At 46.2% G+C, this 17,364-nt stretch overlaps 1 long non-coding RNA gene across 8 annotated transcripts in view; it reads left to right on the forward strand.

Moving 5' to 3' along the window:
• The window catches only part of LOC102164427, an 85,367-nt gene that overhangs the window by 50,146 nt on the left and 17,857 nt on the right, over positions 1 to 17,364 (forward strand). For all 8 annotated transcript variants that reach the window (XR_002336041.1, XR_002336035.1, XR_002336033.1 and 5 more), the window contains one exon: positions 9,796 to 9,878. This is a non-coding gene — a long non-coding RNA (uncharacterized LOC102164427). The remainder of the gene's footprint in view (positions 1 to 9,795; positions 9,879 to 17,364) is intronic.

A 17,364-nucleotide genomic window follows, 5' to 3' on the forward strand; every position in this document is an offset into this window, starting at 1 on the left:
CCCAAACTGGCCCAGCCTCAGTTTCCACCCCTGCCAGCCACAGATAAGAGTACCTCCTTGGAGTGCTGGTTGAGTGTGTCGGGTAACACAGTGCAGGAGTGGCCACCTTTCTTTCTTCTAAAGAAAGCATGAGAAGGTGGAGTGCACGGCAGAGGACAGGACGGCAGGAGGCCAAGAGGCGGTGGTCATGAGCCAAAGAGACACATGGCCCTTGACCGGAGTCGGCACAGAAGCTATCAGCTGCAAGCATGGGGCCTCGCTGCCTGCTGGCGTTTTGCTCAAAGCTCTTTACCCAGTGTGCCTCACGGAAGCCTTACAGAAGCCTCATGAGTTAATCCCATTTCACAGATGAGGAAAGGAGAGGCTAGAGAGGAAGCTGCTTGAGGTCGCCCAGCTTGGAATTGGCAGAGCCAGGATTCAAACCCCCATCTACCACCACAGCCCCTCCACAGGGCTGCCGCCTGGGGTGAAGGGCAGGGTCTATCCCAGCTGGGCCCGAGGGGCTAAGTCCCTAAATCCCTCATCCGTGAGGGAGGGCGTAGGCCTTCCAGCTCTACATGGAATGTGTGACATTGACTTGGGGGTCCTCGCCCCTCTCCAGCCCTGACAGGGAAATGCCTTATAAACAGAGGATTAACTATTGGCTCTGCTGCCTTGAGTCACATCTCCTGTCCTGCCAAATTGTTGGAATGGTTCAGTGACAAGTGTGTTCTTAGGAAGAAATTTATGAGGCCTTATTCAGAGTGAGTCACCACATCACTGTGGTGAGAGGCACGGGGGAACAGCCTGCTGTAGAAACAGGCTAACTTGCTCTGCTCCCAACTGCCCTGGGCCTGGCTGCCTCCCCAGGCTCCCACGAGCGTCAGTGCTGCCCAGTGAGGGTGAGGGCAGTGGGGAAGGGAGATGGCCTCCAGCTGGGGGAAGTTGGTGCCTGGGGGTGGATTTGCATAGACCTCACACTGGGTGTGATGGACTCCAGAAGTCTTTTTCTGCCTGTCACACAATTTCTTAGGGTGCTTTTGAATCACTCTCCAGGTCATCCTCTAATGACTTTCCAAGGGTTTTTTTTTTTTAGTTCTGGAATTTTCCATTTGATTTTTTAAAATTACTCAATGAATTTATTACATTTATAGTTGTACAATGGGAGTTCCCGTCGTGGCGCAGTGGTTAACGAATCCGACTAGGAACCATGAGGTTGCGGGTTCGATCCCTGCCCTTGCTCAGTGGGTTAACGATCCGGCGTTGCCGTGAGCTGTGGTGTAGGTTGCAGATGCGGCTCGGATCCTGCGTTGCTGTGGCTCTGGTGTAGGCCAGTAGCTACGGCTCCGATTTGACCCCTAGCCTGGGAAACTCCATATGCCGCGGGAGCGGCCCAAGAAACAGCAAAAAGACAAAAAAAAAAAAAAAAGTATAGTTGTACAATGATCATCACAACCCAATTTTATAGGATTTCCATCCCACAACACCAGAGCATCCCCCCATCCCCCAAACTGTCTCCTTTGGAAACCATAAGTTTTTCAAAGTCTGTGAGTCAGTATCTGTTCTGCAAAGAAATTCGGTCTGTCCTTTTTTCAGATTTCACATGTCAGTGAAAGCATTTGATCTTGGTGTCTCATTGTCTGACTGACTTCACTTAGCATGATAGTTTCTAGGTCCATCCATGTTACTAAAAATGCCAGTATTTCGTTCCTTTTAATGGCTGAGTAATATTCCATTGTGTATATGTATATCTTGATCCACTCCTCTGTTGATGGACATTTAGGTTGTGTCCATGTCTTGGCTATTGCAAATAGTGCTGCCGTGAACATCAGAATATGTGTGTCTTTGCGAGTCATGGTGTTCTCTGGATAGATGCCCAGGAGTGGGATTGCTGGATCAAATGGTAGTTCTATGTTTAATTTTCTGAGGAATCTCCATACTGTTTTCCACAGTGGTTGCACCCATTTACAATCCCACCAACAGTGTACTAGTGTTCCTTTTTCTCCACACCCTCTCCAGCACTTATTGTTTGTAGACTTTTGGATGATGGCCAGTCTGGCTGGTGTAAGGTGGTACCTCATCGTGGTTTTGATTTGCATTTCTCTAATCATGAGTGATGTTGAACATCTCTTCATGTGTTTTGTGGCCATCTGTATGTCTTCTTTGGAGATCTGTCTGTTTAGATCTTCTGCCCATTTTTTGATGGGTTTTTTTGTGTTTTTTTTTTTTTTTTTTTTTTTTTTTTTTTTTGGTATGGGCTGCAGAAGGTGTTTAAATATTTTGGAGATTAATTCCTTGTTATTGGATTCACTTGCAAAGATTTTCTCCCATTCTGTGGGTTGTCTTTTTGTGCTGTTTAGGGTTTCCTAAACTTTTAAGTTTAACTAGGTCCCATGTGTTTATTTTTGTTTTTATTGTCATTACTCTAAGAGGTGGATCTGAGAAGATGCTGCTGTCGTTTATGTCAGAGAGTGTTTGGCCTATGTTTTCCTCTAAGAATTTTATAGTGCCTGGTCTTATATCTAGGTCTTTAATCCATTTGGAGTTTATTTTTGTGTATGGTGTTAGGGAGTTTTCTAATTTCATTCTTTTCCTTGTGGCTGTCCAGTTTTACCAGTACCACTTATTGAACAGGCTGTTTTTTCTCCATTGTATATTCTTGTCTCCTTTGTCATAGATTAGTTGGCTGTAGGTGCATGGGTTTAATTCTGGGCTTTCTATCCTATTCCACTGATCTATATTTCTGTCTTTGTGCCAGTACCATAGTTTTGATGACTATAGCTTTGTAGTATAGTCTGAAGTCAGGGAGCCTGATTCCTCCAGCTCCATTTTTCTTTTTCAGGATATCTTTGGCTATTCTGGGTCTTTTGTGCTTCCAAACAAACTTTAAAATATTTTGTTCAAGTTCTGTGAAAAATGTCCTTGGTAATTTGATAGGGATTGCATTGAATCTGTAGATTGCCTTAGATAGTATAGTCATTTGGATAATATTGACTCTTCCAATCCAAGAGCATGATTTGTCTTTCCATCTGTTTATGTCATCTTTGATTTCTTTCATCAGCGTCTTAGAATTTTGAGAGTACAGGTCTTTTGTCTCTTTAGGTAGATTTACTCTTCTCTATTTTGTTCTTTTGGATGTGATGCTAAACAGGATTGCTTCCCTGATTTCTCTTTCTGATCTTTCATTGTTAGTGTATAGAAATGCCGTTGATTTCTGTGTATTAATTTTGTATCCTGCAACTTTGCCAAATTTATGGATGAGCTCTAACAGTTTTCTGGTAGAGTCTTTAGGATTCTCTACGTGTAGTATCAGGTCATCTGCAAATGGTGATAATTTTACTTCTTCCTTTCCCTTTTGGATTCCCTTTATCTCTTTTACTTCTCTGATTGCTAGGCTAGGACTTTCAAAACTATGTCGAATAGTAGTGGGGAGAGCAGACATCCTTGTCTTGTTCCTGATCTCAGCAGGAATTCTTTCAGCTTTTCACCATTGAGGATGATGTTCTCTGTGGATTTGTCATATATGGCCTTTATCATGTTGAGGTAGGTTCCCGTTATGCCCACTTTCTGAAGGGTTTTTATCAGAAATGGGTGTTGGAATTTGTCAAAGGCTTTTTCCGCATCTATTGAGAGGATCATATGGTTTTTATTCTTCAGTTTGTTAATGTGGTGTATCACACTGATGGATTTGTGGATATCGAAGAACCCTTGCATCCCTGGGGTAAATCCCACTTGATCATGATGTACAATCCTTTTAATGTATTGTTGGATGTGGTTTGCTAATATTTTGTTGAGGATTTTTGCATCTATGTTCATCAGTGAAATTGGCCTGTAGTTTTCTTTTTTTGTGGTATCTTTGTCTGGTTTTGGTATCAGGGTGATGGTGGCCTCATAGAATGAGTTTGGGAGTATCCCTTCCTCTGCAATTTTTTGAAATAGTTTCAGACGGATAGGTGTTAGCTCTTCTCTAAATGTTTGATAGAATTCGCCTGTGAAGCCCTCTGATCCTGGACTTTTGTTTGTTGGAAGTTTTCTAATCACAGTTTCAATTTCAGTTCTTGTGATTGGTCCATTCTTCTTTTCTGTTTCATCTTGGTTTAGTCTTGGAAGATTGTACTTTTCTAAGAATTTGTCCATTTCTTCTAGGTTTTCTGTTTTATTGGTGTATAGTTGCATACAGTAGTCTCTTATGATCCTTTGTATTTCTGTGATGTCTGTTGTTACTTCTCCTTTTCCATTTCTAATTTTTGATTTGAGTCTTCTCTCTTTGTTTTCTTGATAAGTCTGGCTAGGGGTTTATCAATTTTGTTGATCTTTTCAAAGACCCAGCTTTTCATTTCATTGATCTTTTCTATGGTTTTCTTCATTTCTATTTCATTGATTTCTGCTCTGATCTTTATGATTTCTTTCCTTCTACTAACTTTAGGTCCTGTCTGTTCTTCTCTCTCAAGCTGCTTTAGATGTAAAGTTAGCTTGTTTATTTGAGCTTTTTCTTGTTTCCTGAGGTGGTCTTGTATTGCTATAAACTTTCCTCTTAGAACGGCTTTTGCTGCATCCCATAGGTTTTGGAGTGTCGTATCTTCGTTGTCATTTGCTTCTAGGTATTTTTTAATTTCCTCTTTGATTTCTTCAGTGATCCATTGGTTGTTTAGTAGCATGTTATTGAGTCTCCATGGGTTTGTGTTTTTTGCAGTTTTTTCCTTGTTGTTGATTTTCAGTCATATAGCATTGTAGTCAGAAAAGATTCTTGATATGATTTCAGTTTTCTTAAAGTTACTGAGGCTTGATTTATAGCCCAGGATGTGATCAATCTTAGAGAATGTTCCATGTGCACTTGAGAAGAATGTGTATTCTGTTGATTTTAGATGGAATGTCCTATAAATATCTATTCAGTCCATCTGGTCTAATGCTTCATTCAGGGCCTGTGTTTCCTTATTGATTTTCTGTCTTGATGCTCTGTCCATTGCTGTAAGTGGGGTGTTAAAGTCCCCCACTATTATTGTGTTATTGTTGACTTGTCCTTTTAAGGTTGTTAGCAGTTGCCTTATATATTGTGGTGAACCTATGTTGGGTGTGTAGATATTTAAAATTGTTGTATCTTATTCTTGGATTGATCCTTTGATCATTATGTAGTGACCTTCCTTGTCCCTTAAAATATTCTTCATTTTAAAGTATATTTTGTCTGTTATGAGTGTTGCTACTCCAGCTTTCTTTTGATTCCCGTTTGCATGAAATATTTTCTTTCATCCTCTCACTTTCAATTTGTATGTGTCCCTAGAAATGAAGTGGGTCTCTTGAAGGCAGCATATATATGGATCTTGTTTTTGTATCCATTCAGCCAGTCTATGTCTTTTGGTTGGGACGTTTAGTCCATTAACATTTAAGGTAATTATTGATGTGTGTGTTCTTATTGCCATTTTGTTAATTGCTTTGGATTTGTTTTTGTTTCTCTTTTTTCTTCCCTTCTTCTCTTGTTCTCTCCTCTTCTGGTTTCATGACTATCTTTAGAGTTGTATTTGAGTGGATTTTTCTTGTTTGTGTATCAGTTGTAGATTTTTGGTTGGTGGTTACTCTGAAGTTTTGATATAAGAGTCTATATGTGTATGAGATTGTTTTAAGTTGTTGGCCTCTTAATTGCAAGTGTGTCTCCAGTGTCCTGCATTTGTACCCGCCTCTTCTAATAATTTCTGATTTTGGTGGCATAATTGTGCATGGATGATTTCATACCTTTACTGTATATATACCTTTACTAGTGAGCCTTGTCATTTGTGGAATTTTTGTTTCTGGTTGAGGCCTTTTCTTTTCTGCCTAGAGAAGTTCTTTTAGTATTTGTTGTAAAGCTGGTTTAGTGGTGCTGAATTCTCTCAGCTTTTACTTATCTGTGAAGGTTTTGATTTCTCCTTCAAATCTGAATGAGAGCCTTGCTGGGTAGAGTAATCTTGGTTGGAGGTTTTTTTCCTTTTATCATAAGTATATCATGCCACTCCCTTCTGACCTGCAGAGCTTCTGCTGAAAAATCTGCCAATAACCTTATTGGGGTTCCCTTGTATGTTATTTGTTTCTTTTCCCTAGCTGCTCTCAGTGTTTTCTCTTTGTCTTTAATTTTGGTCAGTTTGATTAATATGTGTCTTGGGGTGTTCCTCCTTGGGTTTATTTTATATGGTACTCGTTGCACTTCCTGGATTTGAGTGAGTGGTTCCTTTCCCATGTTAGGGAAGTTTTCGGCTATTATCTCTTGGAATATTTTTTCTGTCCCCTTCTCTCTCTCTTCTCCTTCTGGCACTCCTATAATACGGATGTTGGAGCATTTAACATTGTCCCAGAGTTCTCTGAGACTCTCTTCATTTGTTTTCAGTCTTTTTTCTCTTTTCTGTTCTGCATCAGTGATTTCCATGAATCTGTCCTCCACCTCGATTATTTGTTCTTCTGCCTCCTGTATTCTGCTGTTAGCTGCTTCTAATGAATTTTTAATTTCAGTTATTGTATTTTACATCTCTTCTTGTTTAAGTTTTATATCTTGTATCTCTTTGCTCAGTGTTTCCAGTAAGTTATCCATCTTTGCCTCCAGTTTATTTCCAATGTCTTGCATCATCTTCAGCATCAACAATCTAAAGTCTTTTTCCTGGATGCTGAGAATCTCATCACTTAGCTGATTTTCCGGGGTTTTTCCTTTCTCCCTCATCTGAGTTATGGTTCTCTGTCTTTTCATTTCTATAGGTTTTTGGTGTGGTGACCTTTTTACAGATAATAGAGTTATAGTCTCTGTTACTTCTGGTGTCTGCCCCACTTGTGGCTAAAGTTGGTACAGGGGCTTGCTGTAGGCTTTCTAATGGGAGGGACTGATGCCTGCCCACTGGTAAGTGGAGCTGATGCCTCCCTCTGGTGGTGGGGCTTTGTCTCTGGGTGAGATTGGAGGCAGGGCTGTGTGCCTGGGGGCTCTTTAGGCAGCCTGTTTACTGATGGGTGGGGCTGTGATACCACCTGGATTGTTGTTTGTCCTGGGGCTTCTCAGTGTTGATGGGTACAGCCAGATTGTCCCAAAATGGCCGCCTCCAGAGATAGGCATGCTGCTGAATATTCCTGAGAGCTTTGCTTTCAATGTCCTTCCCTCACAAGTCACATTCACCCCTGTTTTCCCAGGAGGTCCTCCAAGAACTGCCATCAGGTTTGACCCAGATTCCTATGGACACTTAGCTTTGCCCTGGGACCCAGTGCATGTGAAGTCTGTGTGTGCCTTTTAACAATGGGGTCTCCATTTCCCCCAGTCCTGTGGAGCTCCTGCACACAAGCCCCACTGGCCTTCAATGCCAGATGCTCCAGGGACTCTTTCTCCCCATGCCAGATCCCCACATGAGAGAGTTTGATGTGGAGCTCAGAACTCTCCTGTAGGTGAGTCTCTGTGAACCAGTTACTTTCCAGTCTGTGGGGCTTGCACCCACGTAATTGCCCCTCCTACCTCTTGATGTGGCCTCCTCTTTGTCTTCTGGAGTAGGATATCTTTTTGAAGATTTCTGGTCCATTTGGTTGAAGATTGCTCAGCATTTAACTGTCAATTTTTTTGTTTTTAGGAGAGAAGTTGAGCTCCAGTCCTTCTATTCCACCATCTTAATTCCATCCCTCCAAGGGTTTTTATAACCCTCCCAGAATTGGGAGAGCCAAGAATATTTCACAGTTTGGGTGAATCCTTTTCTCTCTGTCTTTGAAACACAAATGAGGAAGGTGATAAAGAATTGAACTTCAGAGGGAGGAAGATTTAGCTTAGGTGTTACAGTTCTGCTGGGGTTGTTTTTTTTCCCTTGTTCAGGAGGGAAGCTTCAGCCTTAAAGATTGACTCTTTTGGTAATCAATGTGGCTATGTTAGAAAAACTAGTATAAGAAAACATCTGTCACGGACTAGCAGATGATCTCCTTAGACAGATGTCACTGAAAGTCACCAAACAAGGCTGACCCTCCCCTGTCTATTCCTGGGTACAGTGTGAAGATTTCTTTGATGTATCCAAATCCACAGGTTAGGATGGAGAGCAGGAATTCCCATCATGGCTCAGTAGTTAACGAACCTGACTAGGGTCCATGAGGACGCAGTTTCAATCCCTGGCCTCGCTCAGTGGGTTAAGAATCCAGCGTTGCCATGAGCTGTGGTGTAGGTTACAGACATGGCTCAGATCCTGTGTTGCTATAGCTCTGGTGTAGGCTGACGCCTATAGCTCCAACTGGACCCCCAGCCTGGGAAGCTCCATATGCTGCAGGTGCAGCCCTAAAAAGACAAAAAAGACAAAAAAAAAAAAAAAGATGGCAAACACACACAGAGCTCAGGATACACGGTCTGTCTGGCAGACATTGAAAGTGCCCATAGCATGGGCATGGTGAAAACCAGCTCACTTACTGGTGATTGCCCATCTAGTCATCCACATTTTGCAAACAGCTAAAGGCCAGGATGCAAAAGCAGATGGCTGGGCAGCAAAAAATGGTGTCCACAGTGTCATTCATTGACTTTCACCTCCTCCCCAATAGGCGAGTCCATCTGGCCTCTTCAGTCCTGTGGACTCCTACTTTAATCATACTTCTAACAGGGTAAACAAATTTCTCAACCCAAACCACATTAGGAGGATATATGCTGGAAGGATGGGAAAAACTTCTAAAGCTGAAATGTTCAATATTTTGAGAGTTGGTGACCTCCCTGAGAAGCTAACGATAACTGTGAAGTCTGGCCCCAGAAAGAGGCATTCATACCACCAGTATCAGGTGGTTCTTAGTCCCCCAAGGCTCACCCATCAAACCCAGATTAAGAACCACTTGTTGGAGTTCTCATTGTGGCTCAGTGGAAATGCGTCTGACTAATATCCATGAGGACACAGGTTCAGTCCTGGCCTCGCTCAGTGGATTAATGATTCGGCATTGCTGTCAGCTGTGGTGTAGGTTGCAGAATTGCTCAGATCTGGTATTGCCATGACTGTGGTATAGGCTGGCAGCTACAGCTCCGATTTGACCCCCAGCCTGGGAACCTCCATATGCCTAAAAAGACAAAAGAAAAAAGAAAAAAGAAAAAAAGCACCACTTGTTAGCATATATGATGTGTCAGGCACTCTTCTAGGTGCTTTATTTATTTTAATTCGTTGAATCCTTGCAATAGCCCCAAAGCATGTTTCTGTAAAGAGCCCGGACCTAAATTCTTTTGGGACTTCCCTTGTGGCTCAGTGGGTTAGGGATCCAGTGTTGTCACTGCTGTGGCTCAGGTCACTGCAATGGCACGGTTCCTCGACGCTGGAACTTCTGCATACCGCAGGCAAGGCCAGTACTTCAATCAATCAGTCAATCAATTAAACTCTTTTTCTTAAACTCCATCTCCAGTGGCTAAATTATTAGAAATGTAATGTTTTCCCAGAAAAGTCATTTGCTAGTACCATTGAACACTTGCTTTGTGTCAAACATTGTGCTACGTATGGGCTTTTCATGTGTTCATTCATTTATTATGCACAAAACCACACATTACAAATAAGGAAACTGAGGCTCGGGGAGACCGAGTGACATGCGTGAGGCAGTAGGGGTATAAGCAGTGGGACCGGGATTGGACCCAAGTTTCTCCATTTCTGAACCCTTCGATTGGCGTTGTTATGCTCCACTCCTCTCTCCAGTGTGGACTTGTGGTCTCTACCCTCACAGCGACCCAGACCGATGAGGGTTGAGTTAGCAACATCCTGGAAAGAGGCTGTATCGGTGTTCGGGGCGCAGCCCCTGATGGAGGGGGGTAATACAAAGAGCACAGAAGATTCCACGTCAACGGAGTGGCCTGATCCCCTGCGTTATTCTCTCTCACAGATACTTTTGTACACATGGCGAGGGGGTGAAGCCCATCGGCCACGCAGCCAGGACGCCTGGGTTCAAATCTCCTGTGACTTGAGGTAAGTAAATTAAATTAATCTCTGTAAGCCTCACTTTCCACTTTTGTAAATGGGAACAATAACATGGCCGTACCTGATGGGAACGTCGTAATCAGGATCCCAAGAATTCAACTGCGCAAAACTCGGAGTCTCATTATGGTGACAGTACAGGAAAGAGGAGGCGCTTGGAGCCAATTGTGTTATGTCTGCTCAGTTATTATGAGGTGTTATAGTAGGATTCCTGTGGATTGTGTGTATATATGTACATAGAGTGTGTATACATACACACTCACATATACACTCTGTGTACATATATACACATGTGTGTACAATATATTAAAATATTAATGTATGTAAAATGTTTATCACAGTAAATGTGCAAGGGAAGTGACTAATTAGTAGTAGTCACACCAGCGCTCCCCAGCTGGGCTAAGTGTGGGCTCCCCGAGAGGGATTAGTGTGCCGGCTGGGAGCGACAGGTCCGACGCTGGCTGGGCTGCTGAGCCCACACTCCTCGAGGCCAGGATCCTGCAGGCCTGACACCCCAGTGGCTTCCAGGACTGGTTCTGCTCCTTCCAAAGGTAGAGTCTAGAGATCCTGGGAAAAAGCTCTGACTTGTCATGACCTCTGGGCAGGCGGCAAAGAGATTTCTTCAAGTTCCCAAGAGAGGAGGAGGAGGATAATGGTGTCAGTTAGAAGCCACTCTTCCCTTTTCTGTGAGAAATGCTCAGAATCCTGTGCTTGATGGTATCCCAAGCATTTACCCCCCTGGTGGCATCGATCACCAGAGAAAAGATTGGCTGCTTCTTGCCAACAGAGGAAAGCAGTGTCAGAGCTGAGCCGGCTCCTACTTCTCCAGCCCAGGTAAAGACCCCCCGGCCCTCCCCTGCTCCCCAAGAGGGGCCGGCAGGGCTGCCAGCCTCCACTCCCCACCTGTCTCTGTGACCAGCTGCCTCAGGCCATCTGCAGCTGCCCCCACCCCAGGGGGCAGCTCAAATAGGAGCCTGGGGCCCACTTACAAGACAAGGGCTGGGAAGGGTTTCCTGCTGCAGTCTGGGCACAGCTCCATTCGGCATCTTACAAGCACAGATATCAGAGTGGGAGGGGAACCCTGAAAGCCTCCCCTTCACAGACGAAGCACTAAGGCCTGGAGAGGTGTCAGCCATGCCTCCCTGGCTGATTCTTCTCTATCCCTTTTTCTGGTTCCTTCTCACCTTCTGACCTCTGATTGTTGGTGTGCCCCAGAGCTCAGAGCTGGGACCCTCTCGCACCCTCTGGGGGACCTCACCCAGGCCTGCAGCTTTCTGTACCATATAAATGTACCTGCTGACAACTCTCAAATGTACACCTCCAGTTCAGACTCTCTCCTGACCTCCAGACTCACATCCAACTGCCCACTCAACTCCTCCGCTGGGATGTCTAATAGGCATCTCTCTCCTCATGGGTGTAAAACGGAGTTCCTGGTTTTTCCTCCTCCCATTGTCTTCTCCAGTTGAGGTCATGGCAATTCCATCATTGCCCAAGCCAGAAACCTTGGAGTCACTCTTGGCTTCCGTTTCTCTCATGTCGTCCCCAGTCCATCAGCCTCCCCTTCCACATACACACAGATCCCGACCCGTCCTCTCTTTCTCCGCCCTCACGCTATTCCAAGCCACCGTCACCCTTGCCTGGTTTGCAGGTTTCCTTAATAGTGTCCCAGCCTCCACCCGTGCCCCGCAGTTTGTTAGGAACTGTCCCAGCAGCCAGGCTATCCTGTGAAGAAGGAGGTCAGCTGAGGTCTCCCCTCAGCTCAACCCATGGCACCCCGTCCCAGCCGGAGCAGTGGCCCATCTTACCTTTCCATCTGTTCGCCTGCACTCCCTGCTCTCTCCACTCCAGACCCAGTGGCCTCAAAGCCGCCAGGTGTGCTCCCACCTTGAGGCCTTGGTATTTGCAGCCCGTCTGTTGGGACAGCTCCCCGCAGGTTTCTGCCTGCGCACTGCCTCTCCTCCCGGGCACAGCCTCATTCCTGTCTTCAGGCAAATACCACCTGTTCAGTGAGGTCTTCCCCAACCTCCTTAATTAAAATTGCACCCCCTCCAAGCCTGCCTCCCCTTTTTACTCTCTTCCTCTCCATGACACTACCACCATCAAACACATGACATTTTTGCTTCATAAGTGTTTGTTAAATGAATGAGTGAACAGTGATCAGTGTCAGCTTTCTCCATGCGTACCGTTGCACTTAGCTGTGAATGAAGAGCAAGAAAACACCCTGGAGCATCAAGTTCAATTCTGCCTTCAGGAGAAGGACACTGAGATGCGGCAGGGAGGAGGATATCCCAAAACATCATAGCACATTGACTTGAGAGCTGAGGTTGGGAATGGATCCCCCTGTCTCCCGAACAAAGCCTGTGTGTCCTCTGGTCCCCCTGCCACCCCCAGAAGTTACTCCATTCTGACAGCAATTTCCAATCTCCTGAGCTGTAAAATTAGAACAAGGAACCTACAAAAAACAAAGAAGTGAAGTGGGGTAGGGGTATTTTTAGCCTCGTTGGTCTCTAAGTCCATGCACGTGGCTATAAATAAGTATTAAATCAGGAAGCAAGCTGAAAGGTGGTCAGCTTTTCTGGGGGTGGCTGAGTGAGGCTGTTGCAACATGGACAGTTTTGGGCCAGAGTGACCAATTCCAAGAAAACTGGCCCTGTTGAGTCATCTGGAAGCCACATACCTCATATTGGCTGTTCAGAGAGAGTCTGAGGAATTAGATCCTCCTTTTTCTTCTCCTCCATCAGCCAGAAGTACCAGTGAAACTCTAAAGCCCACCCAGCATTTAATGGTCAAAATCTCCCCAGTGCTGGATGGCTATCTTTGGGGGCAGATGGGGATTTTGAGTAGTAACCTGGAGCCTCTGTGTCCCCTGTTGCCCAGAGACACCTCTTGGGCTCTGGTCCCTCTGTCCACTAGGAGCTTTCTGAAACCTCAGGACCAGGCCTAAAAGATGAGACCTGGATGAGCATGAAGCACTTCCTCATGGTTAAAAACACTGTTCATCACATGTGATCTCATTTCATACAGTGACTTACTAGGGACATACTTTTATAGTTTTCTCCATTTCGTAGTTGGAAAAGCTGATGCAAAGGGTGGGTAAGTGATGTACCCAGGTCTTGCTTAAGTGGCAGACCCAAGCAGTCTGGCTCCACGGCCCATGTCCTTAGCCATCAGGCTATGCTGCAATGTCTGGGGGGCAGGAAACCTGGGTCAAAATCCGAACTATGTGTGGCTGTCATTCACTCAACATTCAGTGAGTATTACTGAGCATTTACCAGTGGAGAGCATCTCTCCGGCTCTGAGATTCATGGCTGGATCCAGGGTTTGATGCTGCAGATCTTGGGCTGCCCATCGAGCTAAGCGGTGAACGTGCAGTGAGCACATGGGTTTCTGGTGGAAACTGAATGAGGACAGGTCTGTTGCTCTCCTTGGGGCACTTGGAGGGAAGTATTCTGATTCATGCTGTAGAAATACGGACTGTGTCCCTCCGCAGGTCAGGAGAAGGACCAGGCACTAAAGCTGGGGCAGCTCCCTGCCCTCGTGTAGTTTACGGTGTAGTTGGGAGACACAGACAATGACCACAAACAAATAAATGAGATAATTAAGATGGTATAAAGGCCCTAAGTAAAACAAAGTGATGGAACTCTTACGGGTTGACCTGTGTTCCACCGAAAGTCACATGTTGACCCAGAATATGACCTTATTTGGAGATAAGGTCTTTACTGAGGTAACTGAGTTAAAATGAGACTATTAGGTAGGCTCTAATCTAACATGACTGGTTTTCTGGGAAAAAAAAAAAAAGGAATATTTGGGAGTTCCCTGGTGGCCTAATGGTTAGGGATTCAGCATTGTCACTGCTATGGCTTGGGGTGGGGGGGGGGAAACTTGGAGAGAGGCAAACAGGGAGAATGCCATGTGACGATGAAGGCAGATCAGAGTGACGCGCCTCCCAGCCACGGAGCACCAAAGACTGCCACCTGCCACCAGCAGCTGGGAAATGGGCACAGAGCAAGTCCTTCCCACAGCCCTTGGACGGACCGACCCCTTGTTGACACCTTGATCTTGGACTTCTAGTCTCCAGAACCATGAGAAAATGAATCTCTGTTGTTTAAGCCACCCAGTCTATAGTGCTTGTTACAGAAGCCCTCACACAAAGAGTGTCTGCCGGAGAAGAGAATTAATTCAGCTAACAGATTAGGTAAGGTCTATCCGAGGAGGTGACACTGGGCTGAAACTGGAATGTTGAGAAGGAGTTGCTCCTGTGAGGAGCTGCAGAGGACCCACACCCCAGCCATGGAAACTAACTCAGGGGGCTGTGGGAGAGACGGAGGCCCCAGCGGCTGGAGCCGGAGAGGGAGGGCAGGGAGGGTCGGGGTGAGGCAGATGCAGTAGAAGGCGGGGGCTTCCTGAGACAGGCTGGGGATGTGGATTTTACGCTAATGGCAATGGGAAACCACCGGAGGGAGTGACCAGAGACCCGACTTTCTCCTTTAAAAGATCCCTCTGGAGTTCCCGTGGTGGCACAGTGGTTAACGAATCCGACTAGGAACCATGAGGTTGCGGGTTCGATCCCTGCCCTTGCTCAGTGGGTTAACGATCCGGCGTTGCCGTGAGCTGTGGTGTAGATTGCAGACACGGCTCGGATCCCGCGTTGCTGTGGCTCTGGCGTAGGCCAGTGGCTACAGCTCCGATTCGACCCCTAGCCTGGGTACCTCCATATGCCGCGAGAGCGGCCCAAGAAATGGCAAAAAGACAAAAAAAAATAAAATAAAAAAAAAATAAATAAAGTTTGCAGTTCCCTTAAAAAAAATAAAAAATAAAAAAAATAAAAGATCCCTCTGGCTGTTCGGTGGAAAAGAACTGGAGGATGCGGGTGCGGGAGAACCAAGTCATAAGGTTCAGGTTCCTCCGAGAAATGAGTACCCTCGGCTGAGGGCACTGGCAGAGGGGGGGAGGAGTATCTGGTTGGTGATAAACTCTAGAGACCCCCAACTGTTGGAGAACCCCAACAAGACTTGCTAGTCCTGGGAGGAGAGAGAAAGAGAGGTATAGAGACGACTCCTAGGACTTGGGTCTGAGCAGCTGAAAGAACTGGTGCTTTTGGCAGTGGAGGCGTGGAGTAGAAGGGGTCTCTGGAAGAGCAACAGCCAATCAGCTCCCACCCAGAGGAGATTTACAAGAGGAGGCCAAAACAAAGGTTAAGGAGACCTAGTGCCCGTCCTAGAAGTCAGAGCCTGAGGGAGCAAACGCATAAACAAATGACAGCAACAGCCCGTGTGATGTCACCAGCTGTACACAGCCGTGGAAGGGACTCTGGGAGGTGGACCAATGAGGAAAGGGTTTCTGTTTTGCCTTTTCCAAATGATTTCACTTACATAAATGTTGCAAAAGCATACAAAGAATTCCCAAATACCCTCCACCTAGTTTCCCCAAGTGTTAACATCCTGTGGAGTTACAGTGCAGTCATCAAAACCGGGAAAGTAACATTAGCTAAAAACCTCGTTAGAATGTCATCAAGTTCCCCACGAACGCTCTTCATCTGGCCCAGGAGCCAGTCCAGGTTCACCCACAGCACTTAGCTATCGTGTTTCCTTCGTCTCTCTAGTCTGGGAGGGCGCCTGCCTCTTACTCCTTCACGGCCTTCATATTTGGAAGGGTACCAGCCAGTTGTTTTGTAGGATGTGCCGCAACTTGGGTTTGGCTGGTGTTTCCTCCGGTTGTGCATTTTGACGAGAGCACCGCAGAGGCGATGCTTCATGGCACATTGTATCCGGCAGCACACGAGGCCGGCACATGTGTCACGTGTCATGTTGACTCTGGTCACCTGAGCAAGGAGGGGCCTGCCTGGTTTTCCCACTGTAAAGTTACGCTGTTGCCCTTTGCAATTAACAGGCATCTCCCGGGAAACTACTTTGAGATTTTATGTGAACATCCTGTTTCTCATCTTGTTGTCCCCACAATTGTTTGTTTCCATTGATGAGTCTTACTTAAAACAATCGTGAGCGTGGTTTTGCCAAGTGGTGGCTTTCTGTTTCTCTTTCCTTCACGCCTTCCAACATGCATCAGTTGGAATTTTGCTGTAAAGAGGCTGTCCTTCCCCCCGTATTTACTTATTCAAACATCTGCCTATTCTGATATAGGTAAATGTCTTTCTTTACTCTTATTGTTATTCTTTATTCTTTCCTTCTTTATTCTTACTCTTTAGGTTATCATCTATTGCAATCATTACTTATTTTGTGATCAGATTATCTCAAATTTGGCCATGGGGAGCCCCTTCAAACGGGCTTCTGTGTTCAAGAGGAGAGTTTTGAGCTGGGTCGTAAATGAGGCATAGGGCCTTGTAGGGAAAGGGAGAGAAGAGGCTTCCAGGCCTGGAGGGCAGCTGTGGGCCGTGCACCCAGTGCTCTCTGAGGATGCTGACCAGCCTCTGAGCTGGCTGCTCATGACCAGGAGGGCCAGGAAGATGCAGCCACACACCTTGCTCAGGTGGCAAGTCCTCTACTCAGGGTGCCCCACCTTCACTCCAGGGCTTCCCCAGGGACCAATCAGCAGGCTGCAGCTGCTACGGCACTTGGGCTGTTAATGTATCTGCCTGGATTTGCTCAAGAAGGGCCTCCACCATGTCCATGGACACACAACCCCCTCCCTAGCCACTTCTTGCCTGCTGCTGCTTTGCTAGCTCAGCCATCACCTGGGCCCTCTGAGGTCCCCACTGCTCAATCCATGGCTGAAAGGTGTTCCTTTGACCTCCCTCTCTTAAGAGGTTGTATCTGGGGAGGTGGCGAGGCTGTCAGCTACAGAGTGACAGAGAGACCGTCAAGGTGAGACTGGCCATTGTTTTGACTGGTTGTCATTTTTTCAATCCAGGGCCTCTGTGAAGTCTCACGGTAATACCCAGTAGGTAAAGCGGGCAGGAGCAGGTGAAGGGGGGGCAGGGGAGTGGCAGTTGCATGACCATCATTCTGGTCCAGGCCCCTGGGACCCAAAAGCCAGGTTCAGGCTGGGACCCAAAGGGAAAATGACTTATCTAAGGTCACAGGGGTAGTTGGTGGCTAAGCATGACTAGGACTCAGTGTCCAGAGTCCAGAATCCTTCTGCCCTTCTCATTGCTGCACATTCCCAATCCACTCTGCCCCTTTATTTATAGATTTAGTTTGGTTGAGCCCGAGGCATACAGAAGTTCCCAGGCCAGGGATTGAACCCAAGCCACAGCAGGGACAATGCTGAATCCTTAATACTAGGCCACCAAGGAACTCCACTGGGCTTCTTATTTATCAGTGACTGATGAGGCTGCAGTCTGGGTTTCCTTGTCCGTTTCCCTTGTTCCCACGGCAGGCAGAGAGACAGAGGCTTCTAGTCCCTTCTGAGGGAGGGCCTCTAGGCACGTGAGCAGCACTGACGACTCACCCACAGGGCAACAGAGCTGTCCTGGAGGTTTAGCACGTCAATGCCAAGGTCAAGGCCCAACTCGCCTTGCAGC

This window comes from Sus scrofa, chromosome 9 (assembly GCF_000003025.6).
Source record: "Sus scrofa isolate TJ Tabasco breed Duroc chromosome 9, Sscrofa11.1, whole genome shotgun sequence".
Classification (NCBI taxonomy): domain Eukaryota; kingdom Metazoa; phylum Chordata; class Mammalia; order Artiodactyla; family Suidae; genus Sus; species Sus scrofa.